The sequence below is a fragment of the Lepidochelys kempii genome, chromosome 1, assembly GCF_965140285.1.
Source record: "Lepidochelys kempii isolate rLepKem1 chromosome 1, rLepKem1.hap1, whole genome shotgun sequence".
NCBI lineage: Eukaryota > Metazoa > Chordata > Testudines > Cheloniidae > Lepidochelys > Lepidochelys kempii.
This window is the reverse complement of record NC_136380.1, coordinates 138,053,100-138,073,637: the sequence shown is the minus strand read 5'-3', so window position 1 is coordinate 138,073,637 and position 20,538 is coordinate 138,053,100.

Here is a 20,538-nt window from a genome sequence, read left to right as displayed (position 1 = left end):
TCAGGGAAGGAGTAGCAGAACCAGCTCTCCAACCAATTCTCAAATTTCTTCCCTGTCCCTGGCAGCTAGAAAGGATGGTATCCTGTATAAAGTCCTCTACAGCATAATCTTTTCTAACATGGGGGGTACTTGGTTTCCATTTGCAGCAGGAAGTCCTCTTGATTTCATTAAATCTTTAGTTAATGCATTTCCCTCAATAGTCACTTCCACGGGATGCACTGAGAGTTTTTAGATTAATCAGTTAATATTTGTTAAGTGCCTTGAAAATTTAAACACTAAGTGCATACTGTCATGATTACTACGTGACTGTAATTTCGCTGTCTTGGAGCTTTCTGGTGTTGCTTTTTAAGGGAAGGAGAGGAGAAAACCTTTTAAAATTTGACTATTTTATATTCAACAGAACAATTGTCCAAACCTTCCCAGGAGTGTATATACTAAGTACTGTAAAGAACCTATTACTAAAGTTTTTATATATTTTCAGACAGTACAAATATTTTAAATAAAACAAAAAGATTACACACATCAATAACCCCTCTTCCTTCATGTGCACACATGAATTTTCCTATAGATTTAATAGATTCCCCCCGCCTCAAACTCTAATTTCTACGGTTCCATATGTCTGCAGGTGCAAGAGGGTCTTTATAGCCCCCAGTCAAAACTCACTGGAGTCAATCAGAGTCCAAGGGGCAGCTCACGTTCTAGCCCTAAATATATATGTCTCCCAAAATGGTTATTTGTGACTACTGACAAGGATTGTGCTGCTCCCACGTCATCTTTTCCTCTCCGCCCTGGACCTACATTGTCATTAAATTGCTGTTGCCATCTGTCAAGGTTCCTCCCCCACTCTGAACTCTAGGGTACAGATGTGGGGACCTGCATGAAAAACCTCCTAAGCTTATCTTTACCAGCTTAGGTCAAAACTTCCCCAAGGTACAAAATATTCCACCCGTTGTCCTTGGACTGGCCGCTACCACCACCAAACTAATACTGGTTACTGGGGAAGAGCTGTTTGGACGCATCCTTCCCCCCAAAATACTTCCCAAAACCTTGCACCCCACTTCCTGGACAAGGTTTGGTAAAAAGCCTCACCAATTTGCATAGGTGACCACAGACCCAAACCCTTGGATCTGAGAACAATGAAAAAGCATTCAGTTTTTTACAAGAAGACTTTTAATAAAAAATAGAAGTAAATAGAAATAAAGAAATCCCCCCTGTAAAATCAGGATGGTAGATATCTTACAGGGTAATTAGATTCAAAAACATAGAGAACCCCTCTAGGCAAAACCTTAAGTTACAAAAAAGATACACAGACAGAAATAGTTATTCTATTCAGCACAATTCTTTTCTCAGCCATTTAAAGAAATCATAATCTAACACATACCTAGCTTGATTACTTACTAAAAGTTCTAAGACTCCATTCCTGGTCTATCCCCGGTAAAGACCAGCCTATAGACAGACACAGACCCTTTGTTTCTCTCCCTCCTCCCAGCTTTTGAAAGTATCTTGTCTCCTCATTGGTCATTTTGGTCAGGTGCCAGCGAGGTTACCTTTAGCTTCTTAACCCTTTACAGGTGAGAGGAGCTTTCCCCTGGCCAGGAGGGATTTCAAAGGGGTTTACCCTTCCCTTTATATTTATGACACCATCTCTCCACAACTGATTAGCAGATTTACTTCTCTTGTATGGAAGACCAAAGCTACCACGCGAAGGAGTAGAATTTTGCAAGACAGGTGTATTGTAGCAGGTTGAATGGCTCCTACACAGGATTTGGCTAGGATGCAAAACCTTCCAGGATCTCATTGCAATCACGTTACTGCCCACAGTCATCGTAGGTTAGTGCAGGGGTGGGCAAACTACGGCCCATGGGCTGGATTTGGCCCATGAACCGTTTTAAGCGAGCCCGCAAGCCGCACCACCTGGCTCGGTGGGGCGCTGGGTCAGGGGCTGGACCACGCTTGAGGCAAATGCTGCTCGGAGCCTGCACCCCTGAGCCTCTTCCCATGCCCCAACCCCTTGCCCCAGCCTTGATCCCCCTCCCACTCTCCAAACCCCTCGATCACAGCCCGGAGCACCCTTCTGCATGCCAAACCTCTCATTCCCAGCCCCACCCCAGAGCCTGCACCCCCAGCTGGAACCTGCATCCCTGCCCCAGCCCTGATCCCCCTCCCACCCTCCGAACCCCTTGGTCCCAGCCCAGAGCACCTTCCTACACCCAAAACTCCTCATCCCCAGCCCTAACGCAGAGCCCGCACCCCCTCCTACACCCCAACCCCAATTTTGTGAGCATCCATGGCCCGCCATACAATTTCTATGCATTTACTCCTGGGGGAATTCTGCGCCACTGTGCAATGCAGAATTTTGCAGAATTCCCTGTTTGCCCCACAAAATTTCTGGCCACCACGAGGGGCCACTGGACTCTGCAGAGCCTGGCTTGCAGTGAGTGGAGCACTCAGACTGGCTGGGCTGGAGGCTGCATGCTTTTTGATCCTCATTCTCCCAGGGAAGGGAGAGGACCTGGGAGACCCAGCCAGTTCTGGCAAAGCATGAGGAAGGGCAAGGCCACATCATACCATGTCCCCTGGTGGGACAGTAAAGAAGCAGGGTGGAGTAAAGGCTCCAGGGTGGTTGGTGTCTGGGGGGAGGGGAGCCTGGTGTCTGAGGGCTGCCCTGATGCTTGGCTCTGTGGAGAGTGGGGGGCTGGTGACTGGGGACTGCCCCGTGGCTCAGCTCTGTGGGGCGGGGTATGGTGCCTGAGGGATGCCCCACAGCTGGGCTCTGGGGGGAAGGAGGATGCTGGTATCTGGGCTCTGTGGCCCCACACAGCTCCCTCCAGCACCCCCAAACTGGGTCTTGGTTGTTGTAGAGGTTTCTTTAACTCTCTACTCCTGGGGGAATCTGTTTTGTTGTTTTCTATATTGTTGACAGGTATTTTGAAATAAATTACCAAAATAATTGAAACCAGAGTGATTATATTGTGTTATTTTGACAAATAAAATACACAGAATTTTAAAATATTTTGCACAACATTTTTAATTTTTTGGCACAGAATTCCCCCAGGAGTATGCCATTGTTGCTGGGCAGCACATTGTACCTCCTGTTACTTCTGCAGGTTTTCCATAACCTGACAGAGAATTCCTGCTGTGTTTGTTCCTGCTCTTGCTGCATTTGTAGCACAGCCATATGTTGTTGCTGGGCAGCATCCAGCAGATGCACCACTTCTTCCATTTTTTTCCCTTTAGGTTAATGATGAGTCTCACCCTCCCCTTTTATTAGGGTAGATAGTCAGATCCGCACTCTCCACCCACATATAACAGTAACTCACTGCAGGCACATCTCTTCATACTTGGACATGGCGTAACAGGCTTTCTTCCTCTTGTGCCCTCTGCTGACAGATGCTCTTGTCCTGTAGTGATCTGGCTCTTCTTGTTACTTAGCTCTCTGGCCAGGTTATGCTTTAGTTCCACCCCTTCTAGGATAACAAAAAGTCTAACAAATACAAGTGTCTGAACCCTTTATCTGCTCTGCCACCCTCAATTCTGGGCCAAATGCTCCATATGCCCATTTCTCAGGGCTTCCAGTAATCTATATCCCCTTCCCAGAGGCTTCACACCACCTTACCAGTGGCTGGTAGGGGAACACTGGTCTTCAGTGCAGGGACCCTAGAACAGGAAGTCAAGCTCTAATCCACCAGACTCCTTACTGCTATCTCCCTGGGCTTTTTCTATGTCCAAACCACTCCTTAGCCTTTCTCCTCATGCTGCAAGAGTTGCATATAGATCCCTGTTGCATATAGCTCTCGTCACTCCCTACCACCAGGAGCATGACTGCAGATTTTCTCCCTACACCCTCTTCTTCTCCAAACTTCCTCTGTTTATAGCACAATCTAGACCCTCCCACACTGGGTTTCACCATTAATTAGGCCGGACCACTCTCCACGTGCATCCAGGTGGGACTGATGGGCCTCTCAGGCCCAACTTAACCCTTTTGCCAGCTTTGTGGGGTAGAAACCCGATCAGAGAATTCCTGAGTGTTGATGAGACTAACTTAATTTGTGTAACAAAAATAATATATTTAAATGATCAATCATGTATAATTCATCATAACATAGTGTGATGGGAGCCCCACAGTGCAACCTGGGACTGTGAGACTGCTGTGCCACCTTTTCTCACTATCTTGGGTTGTCTCTCACAATGCCTTACTGGTAGCAAGCAGCAAACCCCTCCAGGTCCTGTTACCACTCAATGCAACTGTATGTGGAGCCCCACACCCAACTAGATTGCATGAATGCTCCCAGAGCCACTCATGAATCACACAGAGAAAGGCACCCACCAAATCCCACAAGCTCCCAGCCTTGTACCCTAGGAATATACCATCTAATTCTTACAATAGACATCAGTAAATCTTTTTTACCCCCCACCTCCTCCATTTCATGCCCAATATATTTTTAGTATGTTTCTGTTTCTTGGATGGAAAAAGAAAGTAAGGCATAAATGGGTTGTTGTTGGAAAGTACAAGAGCAGTCTCATGGTAGTGTGCTGCCATACAAGGAATCCAACTTTGACTCATGAGATCCTAGGACTGGCATAAGCTTGGAATGTGGAGAAGAAGAATGCTCTGTCAATGGTGGGAGAGAGCACTTTATATTTGTCTTCTGTGGCTTCTATGAGATGCATAGGGTAGTGTTAGTGGGCCCAGGTCGGGGCTGATGCAGCCTTCTGGTGGAGGAAGAGAAGCACAATTACAGTTCAAGTCCAATTCTAGTTCAGCAGATACCATCTATCTATACATTTTCTACAGCAATCATAATGGTGGTATCAAAGCACTTCCTAGGAACTTTAGGTCTATATGGCAAGCTCCCTAGTGGACCTCATGGATTCTTCTGCTCTTCTCTGGAAAAGAAGGTGTCATTTGCCACATAATATTTCCTGTTTTTCTTTCTTTCTACCCCTCTTCATTTACCATGTTATGATTAGACATTTTTGTCAATGAGGAGGGTTTTACAACATGCTCTGAAGATTATCAGACTCTGGGTCAGTCTTAGTTCCTTTGGAAGCTTGTTTCACAGTTGGACCTCCTGGATCAAGACCTTTTATAGTTTTCATACTCTTCATTTTAGGCTTTGCGAACTGCATTGCCACAAAAGAACATAGCTTTGTTGGTCATGAATGGAGATGTGGTCACTGATGTAGCTGATCCCAAATGCACTGAAGCTCAGGTTCAAGCTTTGGAATGACAATGGAAATGAACAGGGAGTCAGAGGAAGTACAGGAGTGACATCCTTACAGTGGCCTGTCCCATTGAGGAGATGAGCTATGGCCTTCTGCACTTGCTGGAACCTTTGAATAGCTTCCATCTTCAGTCCCATATACAGTAAGTCATGGTCATTCAGTATGGTGGCAATGAATGAATGGATTGCTGTGGCCAGATCCTCATCTGGGAGGAAGGGAGGAAGTTTCCTAGCAAACTATGGATAAAAGAAGGTTATTTACCACCACTGATTTTTAGGTTAAATGCAGTGTTCAAAAGGACCCTGAAGAGTCACATCACTCAGATAATGGGTGGGGTGGCGGGAGGCAAGCACTCTTTTTTGGAGGGGAAAGGCAGTAACCAGCCCATCCTTCAAGACTGTTTCTTCCTTCTGGTCAGGATCACTTTGGTCTTGTGTGGGTCAAGCGCAAACTTCTCAGGGCTGGTCTCCTCTAGGCACTGTGACATTTTTGCAAAGGTGTTGGTTGCATCAGTTGAAAAGGAAAGATCAGTACACAACTTAGTATCATCAGCATGTTAGTGGCAGCAGAACCTGTGGGGTCTCAGCACCTACCTGAATAGTCTCATGTAAACACTGAAGAGCACGGGGCCAGGATGTAGTTCTTGGTATCTGAGTGGGTAGAATCTTTTGTCACACAGGACTCATCCTGATTTAGCTATTACACACACAAAATCTGTACTGACCAGATTCTGAGAGACCCATATGCAGCTGTCCAGGAGGCAGAGCATACAAGGAGCCCCTCCAGTCTCAAAAAGAGGCCTGTCAAAAATGCCATCCTTGTGCTCCTGGGAGGGGCAGAGCATCAAGAGCAGTCCTCCTGCACACAAGTGAACCCGTTCATGATAGAGCAGCATTATTAGAGCCTTGTTGCACGAGAAAATGGAATACAGAATAAGTTTCCACAGATATATGGGCTCTGCGGTGCTCACAGGAACACTTATTCTTGTCTTAGGAGAAAAGACTCAGAAGACCCAAAAGGATAAGATATGGGGCAGCCAAGATATTGATTTTTAGATTCACTTTTCACCACACTTCAGATTTTTTTTTAAACTTATTTTTGTTACATATTTTTAGAGGCCTCTTCTAAATCATTGTGAATACATATAATGCCTTAGCTTGGATAAAAAAATTGTCAAATCATATCTTTTTGAATTTAAAAGGAAATGAGCTATTCAATTTCTTGTATGCAAAAGTGAAAAAACAAAAAGAGAAGTCCTATCCATTGTGAAAGTAGAATGAATTATATTGAAATTATACTTCATTAAAGAAATGCTACTTGAAGGGTTTGTTGAAATATAGTTGTCAGGAAGAGAAACATTAAGGAGTGTGAGACAATGGGTCCTCAAACTAATTAACTTAGAGCTCCTACTGAGCTAGGAGATCGGTAAACGTTAGTATGCAAATAAGATATGTGTGTATATTTGTCAGTTTCTGCTTCCTTTTGTCTCTTATGTTAAATTGGCTTTGGCTTAATTGTATAAATAAGTTAGCATGAGCCTCAGAGAGGGGCTCACATATATCTGGGTGCATTAGCAAAGCGTTTGCTAATAAACAGAGTGGTCTGACAAATTCTGTGAGCCTTGAATCTGACTTTGACACCATTAAAGCATAACAAAGGTTATATATATTTTTAAAATTCACACGAGTACAGGAGGTATGTGTAAGTCCATAGGCACCATTTAAGCCCTTAAAAAGGGATCTAAATAGTATGTAGGGACTTGTGAGGGCTTTCTGCTCTGGGGAATTTCACCCTGATAGAGGTTGCTATTCTTTGGGATGCATTATGATCTGCCCCTGCACAAATGTGGCAGGAGGCAGGGTGTGCACTAAAAGCTTCCTGGCCCCATGCACAGCATGTAGAGAACACTCACCAATCCCTGTGAGTAGGAACTATACTTTGTCCTTCCTCCTTCTGGTGATAAAATCATACAGCTACACAATGCCCCCTACAATCAGCCTTGAGTGAGGTTATGATCTAGCTCCTAAAAAATTAATTTCAAATGAACTTCCTTTTGGGCTATAAAGTTGAGACTTTTTGAGAGAGAGGTAGAAAACTTACATATGAGCGATACTTAGAATCTTCCAAAAATTAATCTTTTTGACACTATCAGTACACAGTGGAGTAAGAGACTTTTATTAGTAGTACTCTGAGTAATTATTCCTTTTGGTCTCAGGACATTTATAATTTTTCAGAAAATAGCATCCTCATGGACTGTCAGATATTAATCAATCAGAGGTTGTTAAAGCACAGAAAATTCTTTCCTATCTCTTAAAGGCATTTCTCTATCTCCTTTCCACTTCTGTCTCCTAAAATTGGCATTTTAATTAAAAATGAATAAATCTATCACTTTCATTCATCTCCAACAAGGAGTTTGGGGTTGTCAGGGTTCCTTCCCCACTCCTTCCCCACTCCTTCCCCACTCTGAACTCTGGGGTACAGATGTGGGGAGCCACATGAAAGACCCCCTAAACTTATTCTTACCAGATTAGGTTAAAACTTCCCCAAGGCACAGATTCCTTTCTTGCCTTGGGATCGCTGTCACCAGCAAGTGATTTAACAAACGATCAGGGAAAGGACCACTTGGAGTCCTATTCCCGCAAAATATTCCCCCAAGCCTACACCCCCTTTCCCGGGGAAGGCTTGAGCATATATCTTCATCAATTGGTTACAAAGGGACTATAGACCCAAACCCCTGGGTCTTAGAAAAATGGAAAAATCAGTCAGGTTCTTAAAAAGAAGGATTTTATTTAAAGAGAAAAAATATGAGAGACTTGTTTAGAAAGATTTGGAGAACATGGATTGATGTCCGGTCTCCCTTTGAGCGAACAGCCACAGAAACAAAAAACCCAAAACAAAACCTCTCCCTGACACCAGATTTGAAAGTATCTTTTGTCCCCATTGGTTCCTTTGGTCAGGTGCCAACCAGGTTACTTGAGCTTCTTAACCCCTTACAGGTAAGGAGGAATTTAGGCTACCCCTATGGTTATGACGGGGTATTTGCTGTTGATTTAGCCTTGTAAATACTAGAAGTTCCTTTTGTTGAGAAATTATTTATCTTTTATTAAACCTTTTGAGTTTTGAAGAAACTTTCCTTTGTAGAATGACAGTTGTTTGAGGTTTTGTTGCCCTCCTCTGGCCAGTCTTTGTCATACAATTCTCTTTAAATGCATGCAAGACCTACAAAACCTGCAAGTCACATACTGCAGTATTTCCCTCATTCATACCCAGGGGCACCAAAAAAAAAGGCATCAATTTGAGGGATAGAAACAAAATTATCTATAAGATTTTGCTTTGCTTTACATAGGACATTTTCTGCATTATCATTCTGCAAGATCATGCACAGCAAATACTGGATAACCAATGCTGCTTTTCAGTATGCATAGAACTTCCAGTTTTCATTTTAAACAAGTATTTAACAATAACCTTGTAATTTAGTCTGCCAAAATGAAGATTAAAATGTTCAGTGTCAGCCACTGGCTATTATTATTAATCATATTTATTACAGCAGTGCTTAAGGGCCAATCAGGAATGGGGGCCCCATTGTGCTAGGCACTGCCCAGAGTAGTAGAAAGTCCCTGCCCCAAAAAGCTTCCAGTCTAAATGGACAAGAAACAGAGCTGGAGAAAGGGTAGAACATAGCAGAGTGAACAATGTCATGGTGGCAAATGGCATGTTAGTTCCACAATTCTTTCTGTGGGTTTAATTAGGAGGGGGGTCAACTAAATAGAAAGGGAAGGGAAGGCGGGTGAGGGGGACATGGCAGGGAAGAAGAAAGTAAGAGGGGTAGGTAAGGAGTGATGCTGAGGTGAAGAGACTGAGTGGCTGTTTGCTCCAACACTCCAGCTCAATCAGCACAGGGCAGAACTGTAGAAAGTTCTCCCAGGGTATGTCTTCACAGCCAGCGACAGTAAACTGCTCAGCCCGGGTCGAGAGGCTCGGACTCACGATCTAAAAATAGCTGTGTAGACACTACTTTGAAGCTGCGGCTCAGGCTGTCGCTTGGGTTTTGACAAGGGGGTGGAGGGGGCTTCGGAGCCTGAGCTGCAACTTGAGAGCACTGTCGGCCCACCTATTCTAAGAGGGCTAGTGCGCGCCTCACAACCCCAGGCCTGTCGAGCGGGCTGGGAGGCTTGCTGCCACGGGCTGTGCAGGTATACGCCAAGTATCCAGAGGTCCTTGCTTCTGCTCCTATCAGCTGGCTGGCTCCTCTCTGCAGTTTTTTGCCCCCCAAAGCCACACGGTGGGGGGGAGGGAAGGCGCCTCATGGGTCTTAGTGCCCCCAGATTGGGGTTGAGACACAGTTCTGGGTGCTCAGGGGAGAGATGACCCCAGCTGGGCTCCATTTTACGCCCTCTTACAGATGCCAGCTGGTTAAACCTTGCTATTTAAGGGCCTAATTCTTCTCTCACCCCAGTGTAAATCAGAAGTAACTCCGCTGAAGTCAGTGGATTTTCTTTGAAGTAACAAATGGTGTCTGTGAGCAAAATCACTGCTCTCCTTAGGGGTAAAATCCTGGCCCCATTGAAGTCAATGGGAGTTTTGTCATTGACTCCAATGGGGACAGAATTTCACCTTCTTTCCTAAATGAATGGGAGACCTTTCAGTTTTGCAAGATCTCTCCTTAGCCTGACTTCATTTTTTATTGTTTCTATTATATTGTTAAATATTTATTTTAAATGAAAATACTTGAAACTTGTTACATTTCCTCAGATGTCAATTAATGCTATTTCCAGTCTCATTCGCATTAAGCAGCTCCATGAGTCGGGATCACATAGTAAAAACAAAAACGTAAAACACATGAGGCTTCCAGCTATTTATTCACTTACCAAAAATACTCCCATATTTTTGTTAAATACTTGAAAACCAGAAGCTCCAATTATTTATCTAGTGAGATACAAGCTTCAGAAAAGTATTAAGACCCAATTAACTCTATACTTCAAAGAGCCACTTAGCACTGAAGCTGGGTTCTTGATGCCATGATAGTAGAAATGCCTGTGCTCCATCTATTCGAGCATTCCCACCTTTGGTAACACTGGTAGAGCTGTACTGATGGTTGCGTGATAGTAAGAGATTTCCCCAAAAAGGTCAGTTTAGACATGGCCTCATTTTACTTCACCTCATCTCTTTAACCTATCTTAGATACTGTGGATGAAATCCTGGCCTCACTGAAGTCAATAGAAGTTTGGCTTCAATGGATTCAGGATTCTATCTTGTGTCTTCGATTGTTTTTAGCCTATTTCATTAATTGGTTTTTTGCTGTTCTGAAAAAGTCATGGCTTCTTTACTAAGTGAATATATTCTCTCCTATTGAAGAAACTAAAGTTGCTGAGCTCTTGAAGGTCTCATCAATTTACATCACTAACCCAACCTAATATTTAATATATGAGCCAGAACCAGAGGATTCTGAAAGAATGATGAATGGAAATTTGAACAGCCATGGAAAACAGATTGAAAGTGACAAGAGAAGTTTAAACATTTACCTCCCAGATGGCATACACATCCAGAGGTGCTGCAAGGCCCACTGATGCAAGAATAGGTTAAGAGCTCCCTTCACAACTAAAAAAAAAACATTGAAGATTTTGCATACCTTTACCATCTTGGAAAAAGAGAGTGTACCTGTCCTATCGATAAATACGCAAACACAATATGCAGACTATCCACACCCAGAAAAATTCTGTTTATACAGTTATACAAAATACTCACTGGCAGTGATATAGTGTTAAATTTTATAGTGCAGGAGCCGTGCAGAAATGATCTCATGTTGATAATTCTGTCATGCATGAAACAGTCTCCAAAATTTATCCTGTGTGTGATGTCATCCTAAGCTAAAGCATCCATATTGAAAACCTAATTTTTTTTTACCAGTAAAACATATGTAATTAAAAATCTGCACAACAGCAATTGTGACATCACACATTAGTAATACATACACATACCACATCCACATAGAACGTGCACAACTCATCTTTCATATGCCAAACTTTAAACTAAGTAACAAGGCACATCCAGAATACACATGTAGTTAGGCAAAAAGCCCAAGGCCTTCAGTCACACTTGTGTTAGTTCAGTTTCAAGTTGGCACAGCTCTACTGGAACTAAATGAATGGAGTTACACCTCTGTAAAATGGGAATAATGTAATAGGGACTCAAGCCCCAAATCTTTATACCTAAGCCCACAATTTTGCCCATGGAAAAACTTGCAATTTGAGCACAAACATTTGCTTTGTATTCACCAATCATGTGGCTGGGCACCAAATGCCAAGAAGTGTTGTCACAATGTGACACAGAGGCCCACTGGTTGTTCACTTCTCTGTCAGCAACTCTTGTCAGGCCTGACATACTCGCAACATCTAACACACTGGTTTCATAATCTGTAACTAAAAAGGTGTTATGTGAGATATTATATACAAACTGATAACACGCTATGTTAACAATCTTTGTGTTTTGTACAAATGGGGTGTGTACAAAGAATTATAACTAAGAGCTGGAATTATGTTCTTAAAAGGTGTTTGGCAAGCAATGAATAAGCCCAGTTTGTCCTAGTTGAAGGAATGTATATTTGCTTTTCTGACCAGCCTAGTCATCAGGCAGCAACAATGAAGGCAAATTTACATATAAGGTAAACAAAGCTATCAAGCAGGGGAGAAGACAAAATGATGTTACACCCCAGCAGCAGGACAAAGAGACTTTGACTAGGCTTACTTTTCAAAGAACACATTTCAGAGGTTTCCTGGGCCATAAGAAGAAGGGGAGAGATCCTCACAGTTATCCATTACTGGGCAGATACAAGAGTCCAGAGCTGTTGTACATCTGAGAAAAGTGGATCCTCTGACCAAGAGGGTTGAAGTCCCTGGGAGCTAAATTTTGGTAAAAAACCTGCTTAGGCAAAGATTGTAATGTGCTGAAATTAAGTTTTAGTCTTAGAAGTGCATTTGCACTTTTATTTGCTTATAACCCTATCTCTATCTCCATGCAATTAAACAAACCCAAAAAACTATTTAAACAGCTACATCCTCAGCACAATTTAGTCCATTTTACATTACTACCCAAGTCAGGTACTTATGGTGTATCTGCTTCCATATCACGGAAATGTTACCTGACCTACATAAAAAACTAGTCCTCACCAATGTTTGTAACATCTTTTAAGTACCTCTTAGATACACACACTATTCAGACAGGGTTTGATCTTACCCCATATGGGGCAAGATTCACTGGCATACTCCAGCTTCTTTTGGGCCACTCCATAAACTCAGTTTAACTGGCTGATCAGACCAGGTTGACAATGGTTTTATATTGTCAAAACGTTGCCCAAGAGCTAGAGTGCGCCAGTGAATCTAGTCTGGTTAAGAGAAACATACTCTTAACAGAGGTTAATTCTGATTGAGGCCACTACATATCTAGCCTCCCATAACCCTCCCCGAGCCATCTGGGGACCCTTGAAACCTTTCCCCTGGAGCCGCTCTGCCCAACCACAATGGGACACAGGAGCACTTCTGAGCTTGGCCAGGATCTTACTCACACTGGGGGAGGAGCGCTTGTGCAACAGCCCAGCTAGGGGAAGTTTCCAGCTCTTTGAAGCCCCTGGAGAGGGGGCAGTAGCACTTCCCCAGCAACCTGGCTGGGGGCCACTTCCTGGTTCTCAGAGCCCTGGCTGGTAGGCAGCTGCCCAGTCATAGAACCAGAGGGTTAGAAGGGACTGCAAGGGTCATCTAATCTAACCCCTGCCAAGATGCAGGATGTGTTATGGCTAAAACCATCCAAGACAGACGGCTAACCAACCTCATTTTGAAAACCTCCAGTGAAGGAGCTTCCACAATTTCCCTAGGCAGTCAGTTCCATTGTCCTACTGCTCTTACAGTTAGGATGTTTTTCCTGAGATTTAATGTAAATCTGCTATGCTGTAGTTTGAACCCATTACCTCTTGTCCTGCCCTCTGTGGCAAGAGAGAACAACTTTTCTCCATCTTTTTTATGGCAGCCTTTCAAGTATTTGAAGACTGCAATCATGCTCCACCCTCCCATCTCCTCTTCCAAACTAAACATACCCAGTTCCTTCAGCCTTTGCTTATATGGCTTCCATTCCATCCCTTTGATAATCTTTGCCACTTGTCTCTGGATCCTTTCCAGTTTCTCTTCATCTTTTCTATACATTGGTGACCAAAATTGGACACAGTACTCCAACTGAGGCCTAACCAGAGCTGAGTAGAGCGGTACTATCACCTCCCGTGACTTGACTCTGTTAATTCAACTTAAATTGCATTTGTTTTTTTTTTTTTTTTGCAACAGCATCACATTGCTGACTCATGTTGGGGTTGTAATCCACCACAACTCCCAGAGCTTTCTCAGCAGTGCTGCTGCCAAGCCAATTATCCTCCATTCTGTATTTGTGCATTTGGTTTTTCTTCCCTACGTGAAGCAACTTACATTTGTCTTCGTGGAACTTCATTTTGTAGCTCTCCAATTTATCAAGATCCCTTTGAATTTTAGCTCTCTCCTTCACAGTGTTTGCAATTCCCACACCCAGCTTTGTGTCATCTGCATGCTCTCTATTCCTTCATTCGGGTTATTAATGAAGATGTTGCAGCCGGTTCGGTTCCAGACCATGCCAAGAAAACAACTGTACATGCTCATGCTCCACACTCTTCATGTCCTCACCCTCGTGTCCCTCTCCGACATGAAGTGGTGGGACCTCCTGCCACCTCTGGAGGGTGAGGCGCCCTGGTGGGCCAACCTATATTCCACCCTGGTCCTGAGGCCCGCTGGGGACATCAACTGACGGCTCCTTCATGCCAAACTCCTGCCCCTTTTGCAGCATGAGGGAGACTCTGGCGCACGTACATCTGGAGTGTGCCAGGTTGCAGCCCCTATTCCAGCTCCTCCTAGATATATTATTATGTTTTTGGTTGCACTTTCCCCTTCACCTTCTCATCTATACAATCCCTATCCGTGGGCCCACAAAGTCGCAGGACCTCCTTGTTAACTTCCTCCTAACCCTGGCCAAAATGGCCATCTACAAAACCAGGGAGAGGAGGTTGGCCAAAGGGGTTTTCTGCGACTGTGGGGCTTATTTTCACTCCTCAGTCCATTCACGCATCCGGGCAGAGTTCCTCTGGGTGGCGTCCACTGGCTCCCTTGACACTTTCGAGGAGCAGTGGGTGCTGTCCTGGGTTCTCTGTTTGGTGTCCCTGTCAGGTTCCCTTTGTTTAGCCCTGTGACCTCACTCCCATTCCTCTTATATCTTTAGTTGTCCCCAACACTCATTTGGAATCCTGGACCTGTGGATCCTCCCCTTAGGCTGTGGGGAGGTCCTTCAGCAGTGGGCGGTCTTCCGCCTGCCCACGTCCTGGATCCCAACAGGATTAATGAAGATGTTAAATAACACTGGACCCAGAACAGATCTCTGTGCAAACCCACTTGAGACCTTCTTCCAATCTGACATCATTCCATTCATAGGTACTCTTTGTTTGCGGTTGTTTAAGCAGTCATGTATCTACTTAATGGTAGTTCTGCCAAGCCCGCATTTCTCCAGCTTGTCATGTGGACTGTGTCAAAAGCCCTGCTAAAGTCCAGCTATATTATGTCCCCTGCATTCCTTCTATACGCCAAACCAGTTACCCTGTCAAAGAAGGAAATCAAGCTGTTTTGGCATGATTTGTTCTTAGTAAATCCATGCTGGCTGCTAGAGATTACCCCTGCATCCTCCAGACATTTGCAAATTGAATGTTTTATGCATTGTACTAGTAGCTTCCCAGGTATTGAGGTCAGGCTGACTGGTCTATAGTTCCCCCGCTCCTCCTTTATCCCTTTTTTTAAAGATGGGCAGCACATTAGCCCTTCTCCATTCTTCCAGGACCTCTCCTGTTATCCACGAGTTTGCAAATATTATTGCCAGTGGCTCTGAGATTTCTTCGGCTAATTCCTTCAGCACCCTGGGATGAGTATCAGGCCCCATTGACCTGAATTCATTCAAATTAGTCAGAAGATCTCTGACATGTTCTTTATATTATTATATTCATAATATTATCTGCATCCCATAATGTTTTGTATCTCTTTTCAAAAGCCCTGCAAACCCACACATCCACCATCTCTATGAGAAACATGGATCCTGCTCTGCTCTTCAGCATTGTGCTGACTGTTATGAACACAACGCACCTGGTCCTTTGGGATTTTCACAGCCACAGAGGAGCTGCGGAGGATGTGATGATGCCTTGCAGGCTGCCTTGTTGACGGACATACAAAGAAAGAATTCAAGGTTGTTGTTGGCATTCACAGGGCAGCTGCAGACAGAGGAGCACTGGTTCTCGGCCCAAGAAACAAGCACTGAGTGGTGGGACCACATCGTTATGCAGGTTTGGGATGACGAGCAATGGCTGCAGAACTTTTGGATGCGCAAGACCGCATTCATGGAACTGTGTGAGGAGCTCATCCCAACCCTCCAGTGTAGCAACACCAAAATGAGAGCTGAATTCACCATGGAGAAGTGAGTGGTGATTGCTGTGTGGAAGCTTGCCATGCCGGATTGCTACCAATCAGTCGGAAATCAATTTGGAAGTGGGAAATCCACCGTGGGGGTTGCAAGTGTGCAGGGCCATTAATTTTGTCCTGCTACAAAGGACTGTGACTCTTGGCAACCTGCAGGACATTCTGAATGGTTTTACAGCAATGTGGTTCCTGAACTGCAGTGGGGTGATAGATGGCATTCATATCCCTCTTTTGGCACCAGACCACCTTGCCATGGAGTACATCAACAAAACTGAAAGGGCTACTTTTCTGTGGCATTGCAAGCACTGGTGGATCACCAGGAACGTTTTACCAACATCAACATGGGCTGGTCACGGAAGGTGCATGATGCATGCATCTTTAAAAACACTGGCCTGTTCAGAAAGATGCAAGCAGGGACTTTCTTTCCAAACCAGTGGATTACCATTAGGGATGTTGAAATGCCAATAGTGATCCTGCAAGACCCAGCTTATCCCTTATTCCCATGGCTTACGAAGCCGTACACCAGCCACTTCGACAGCAGAAAGGAGTGCTTCAAATAGAGGCTCAACAGGTGCAGAATGACTGCTGAATGTGCCTTTGGCCGTCTGAAAGGGCACTGGCGCTGTCTAGTCATGCGATTAGACTTTAGTGAAAAAAATATCTCTGTGATTATAGCTGCCTGCTGAGCACTCCATAATATCTAAGCAAAGGGGGAAAAGTTTCTGCAGGGTTGGAGCCTGGTAGTGAAATGCCTGGCCGCTGATTTTGAGCAGCAGATACCAGGGCTATAAGAGCAGCACAATGGGGAGATATATGGCTCAAGGAGGCTTTGAAAGACCATTTCAATAGTGAGCTACAGTAATGTGTGTTGTTATTGTAGTGTGCTCTGCTTGGCATTGTTTTTTAGTACCTCAGTATAAACCTTGTAATGAGTGCTGTGAATAAGGTAATATAACATTGCAAGTGAATCTATTGCTATTTTCTTTGAAAGATGTCTGCCCCAGCCACCATATGTTGTGAACTAATAAAGATGAATTAAGTTTCCGTAAATAGACTTTTATTCCAAACACACATAATTGTAATTGAACCTTTGAAGGGGGGAAAACAGTCACTCTCATTTATTTCAAAAACATGTACAACAACTGTGTCTCTCATGGGTCAGTGTATGTGTGGCAGTGATTGTGTGTACTCTCCCTCAGGATAGAATGGTAGGGGTACTGCAGTGGTCCTGGACCATAGGTGGAATGTGCAGGGAGGTCTTGGAATGCACTTACCAATAGGCTGCAGTGGGATGCAAGCATGGGTGACTTGGACCTGAAGGTCTGTAAGAGTCTCCAGCATGTCTGTCTGGTGCTTGAGAAGTGCTATCATGTCCTGCTACATGTCTGCTCTTTTGCTACGTATTTCTCCTCTCCCCACTCTCCCTTTCCATTCTGTCTGAAAGAGTGCTCCTCCAAGCCCTCTGCTCGGTATTCGCAGCACCAGAGGTGTGCAGGATCTCTTGGAACATGTTATCCCACATTCTCTTTCTTCTCCTTATGTGGCTGAGCCGCTCCACTGGTGTGGATGGAGGGACCCTCAAGGCCACATTTCTATCTGCAAAAGACACAATGCACAGAGGTATTATGAGGAGTGTTTTCACTCCCTTTGATCCATACAAGTTATAAGCACTACTTTCTCACTTCCCCTTGGGATTCATAGAGCACAGCAGCAGTCCCAGCCATGGTGAGTATGGCCCTGGGGAAAGGGGGCTATTTGGGACAATGAGCAAGGAGCGCATGGGCATCAGTACATGCATATAGGGCAATTTAATTGAATACAGGCACCATTTTCCACAGGCTGTGGTGATTTTAGCGGATATCTCACTCCTGAGGGTAGTGGAGCCTGAAAGGAAACAACTCTTGCATGCATCTGGCTGCAGACCAGGTCTGTATTCTGCTAGCCTGTGTTCTGCAACGGTGCCTGCTGAAGTAATTGCTGACTGGCGTTGGAAAGTGTCCTACCGTGGTGGAAGAAATAAGGCAGCCTTTCCCCAGAAACCTTTGGCAGAGGATTGCAGACTGCCTCCAGGAAAGTTTCCTTGAAATCTCAATGGAAAAGTCACGGGACATCCCGGTGCACATAAACAAACTATTCCACAGGATCCCCTCTGCCTACCTGCACAGAGGAAAAAGAAGCAGGTAGCAACTGTACCTTCATTGGTTATTTCACTACCTCTTCTAGCCTGATTAAAAAGTAGTAAATGAACAGATGTGTTCCTGCAATATCAAAGCAAACTGCATACTTATCAGAGACTCCTTCCTCCGCATCAGACTTGTCGGTGCTGGACTGCTGGGAGTGGCTCAATTGCTCCAGCATCAGAAAGAGGTCCTGGCTTGCTGTGCCACTGGATCCCCTGGTTGCCTGTCCCCTATAGTCCTCCTCCTCTTCCTTGTTCAGTACCTCCTCCTCACTGTGTGGGCCTGTGACTCCAACTTCCCCAAAGTATTCACTGGTCTCTTGGTGGTGTTGGTGGAGCCTCCCCCAAGGACAGCATGCAGCTCCTTGTACAAGCAGCATGCCTCTGGCTCTGCACCAGAGCAACTATTTGCCTCCCTTGCCTTCTGGTATGCCTTCCGCAGCTCCTTGATTTTCACGCAGCACGGCTACATGTCCCTGTTGTAGCCATTCTCCCCCATGCTCCAAGGGATCTGCTCATATATTGTATGTTAACATTTCTATGGCTGGTTCAGAGCCTGAAGAGCCTTTTTTCCCCTCCCAGGAGATCCACTACCTTCTGTGTACTCTGGACAGGAGCGTATTTGCTGCGTGGAGCCAGCATGGTCAACTGGGCAGTTGCTAAGTGAGTTCTCCACACCAACCAAACAGGAAATGAAATTTCAAAAATTTGCGGGTCTTTAAAAGAGGAGGGGCATGTGCCTGCATACCTGGCCGCGGGGCAGCAGAGTTTGAAATGATGACCAGAGCGGTCACAAGGGGGCATTGTGGAACACCTCTTGGAGGCCACTAAAGCCAAAGTAAGTAAAGCAGTGTCTACACTGATACTTTTTTCAGAGTAGCAGCCATGTTAGTCTGTATTTGCAAAAAGAAAAGGAGGACTTGTGGCACCTTGGAGACTAACCAATTTATTTGAGCATAAGCTTTCGTGAGCTACAGCTCACTTCATCGGATGCATTCCTGAAGTAAGCTGTAGCTCACGAAAGCTTATGCTCAAATAAATTGGTTAGTCTCTAAGGTGCCACAAGTCCTCCTTTTCTTTTTACATTGATACTGTGTCAACCTAACTACGCCAACCTAAGCACCACGCCTCTTATGGAGGTGGAGTTATTAAGTCAGCATAGCAGATGAGTTACATCAGTGGGAGCAACATTTTAGTGTAGATGCTTACAGAGTTAGATTGACATAAGCTACCTTGTGTCGACCTAACTTTGAAGACCAGACCCAAGTATCTTGAACATCTGGCCCTTAGACACTACAGTGATAGTATTTTCTTACAGTTCCAGTAATTAGGTATTTTTAGAGATGCCTATCAGCCTTTTGTTTGTCAAAATAAATATTTCAAAAGAATGACAATATCAAAATAGTCACAGAACACAGTCTTCATTTTTTCCTAACAATGAGTAAAAGTGGTCCAAAAGAAATGCGTATACACCACCAAACGCAGGGCTATTCAGGAGAATGGAGGTAGGTTGGAGACAATGACTATATCTCACCTCTCTAGCTTTGTCTTCGCTACATTTTATCATGTTAGAACACAGTAGTGTAGAGGTGAGTTAGCTAATACATTGTTAACATAATGTGTCAGTCCAGTTTAGCAAGGACGAGTGAGCATTGGGTCAACTAGTCCTACTTAAGCCCTGGTCCCAGTTATATTTTTGCTTCATCAATGCTGAATCCTGAAGGCCAAGTTTACACAAAGCAATGTATGCTATAAAATGTGAAGTTTTCATATGCCCTTTCTGGCAAGAAATTTTATTGTCTATAACATTCCAGCAACTCTTCTGAGAACAAGACTTCATACTACTTCATGTTTAACTATTCACATAACAGCAATTCACAGGGCCTTGAATATTCTTTTAGAACGTTGTTGTGCTCTTTATTTGGTAACTTGCTATACAGTATCTCAGTAAGCAACTAGGCCAAAGCTGGCCATCTCAGAGTAATCTTCTAGCAGGACTTCAGTGCTAGGAGAAAAGGGAAACTACAACTGGCCATGAACATCGGGGTTCCAGTCTTGGTCCCCTAACACAAAGCAGCCATCTGCACTTGCTACTGAGATAGGGCTGCCTTCCCAAGACTACTTCCTCCTCCTCTGTAAAACAAAGTCTGTGCATTTCTCTCTGAGACAGAACAAGAGTGAAGCCCTCAGATGGCTGAAAACAAACACAGTTTGGATCCATTCCTTTTCAGAGCAGAGGGAGAGGATTATGCGCCCTTTACCAGCTAATTCCTGACTCATATGCAGGTCTGTGCAGTGGCGCTGGATACCTTTTAATAGTGGCGCTGCTGAAAGCCAGCCCCTTTACCCCTGTCCACACCCGCCCCACCCCAGCTGGGGCAGGAAGCAGTGCCATATCTCTGGGAGGGGGGGGATCTGGACAGGGATGAGGGAGCAAAGGCTGGGGGTGGGCATGGGGCCAGGAACAGAGCCCCAGGCTTGAGGCCCACAGCTGGGACCCCGCGTGTGGAGCCAGTAGCAGAGTTCTGGCCACGGGGCCAGCGGCTGGGTCCCCATGAGTGGGGGGCTGGGTGTGGGGTCCCAGGCATGGGGCCAGTGAGCGAGGCCAGC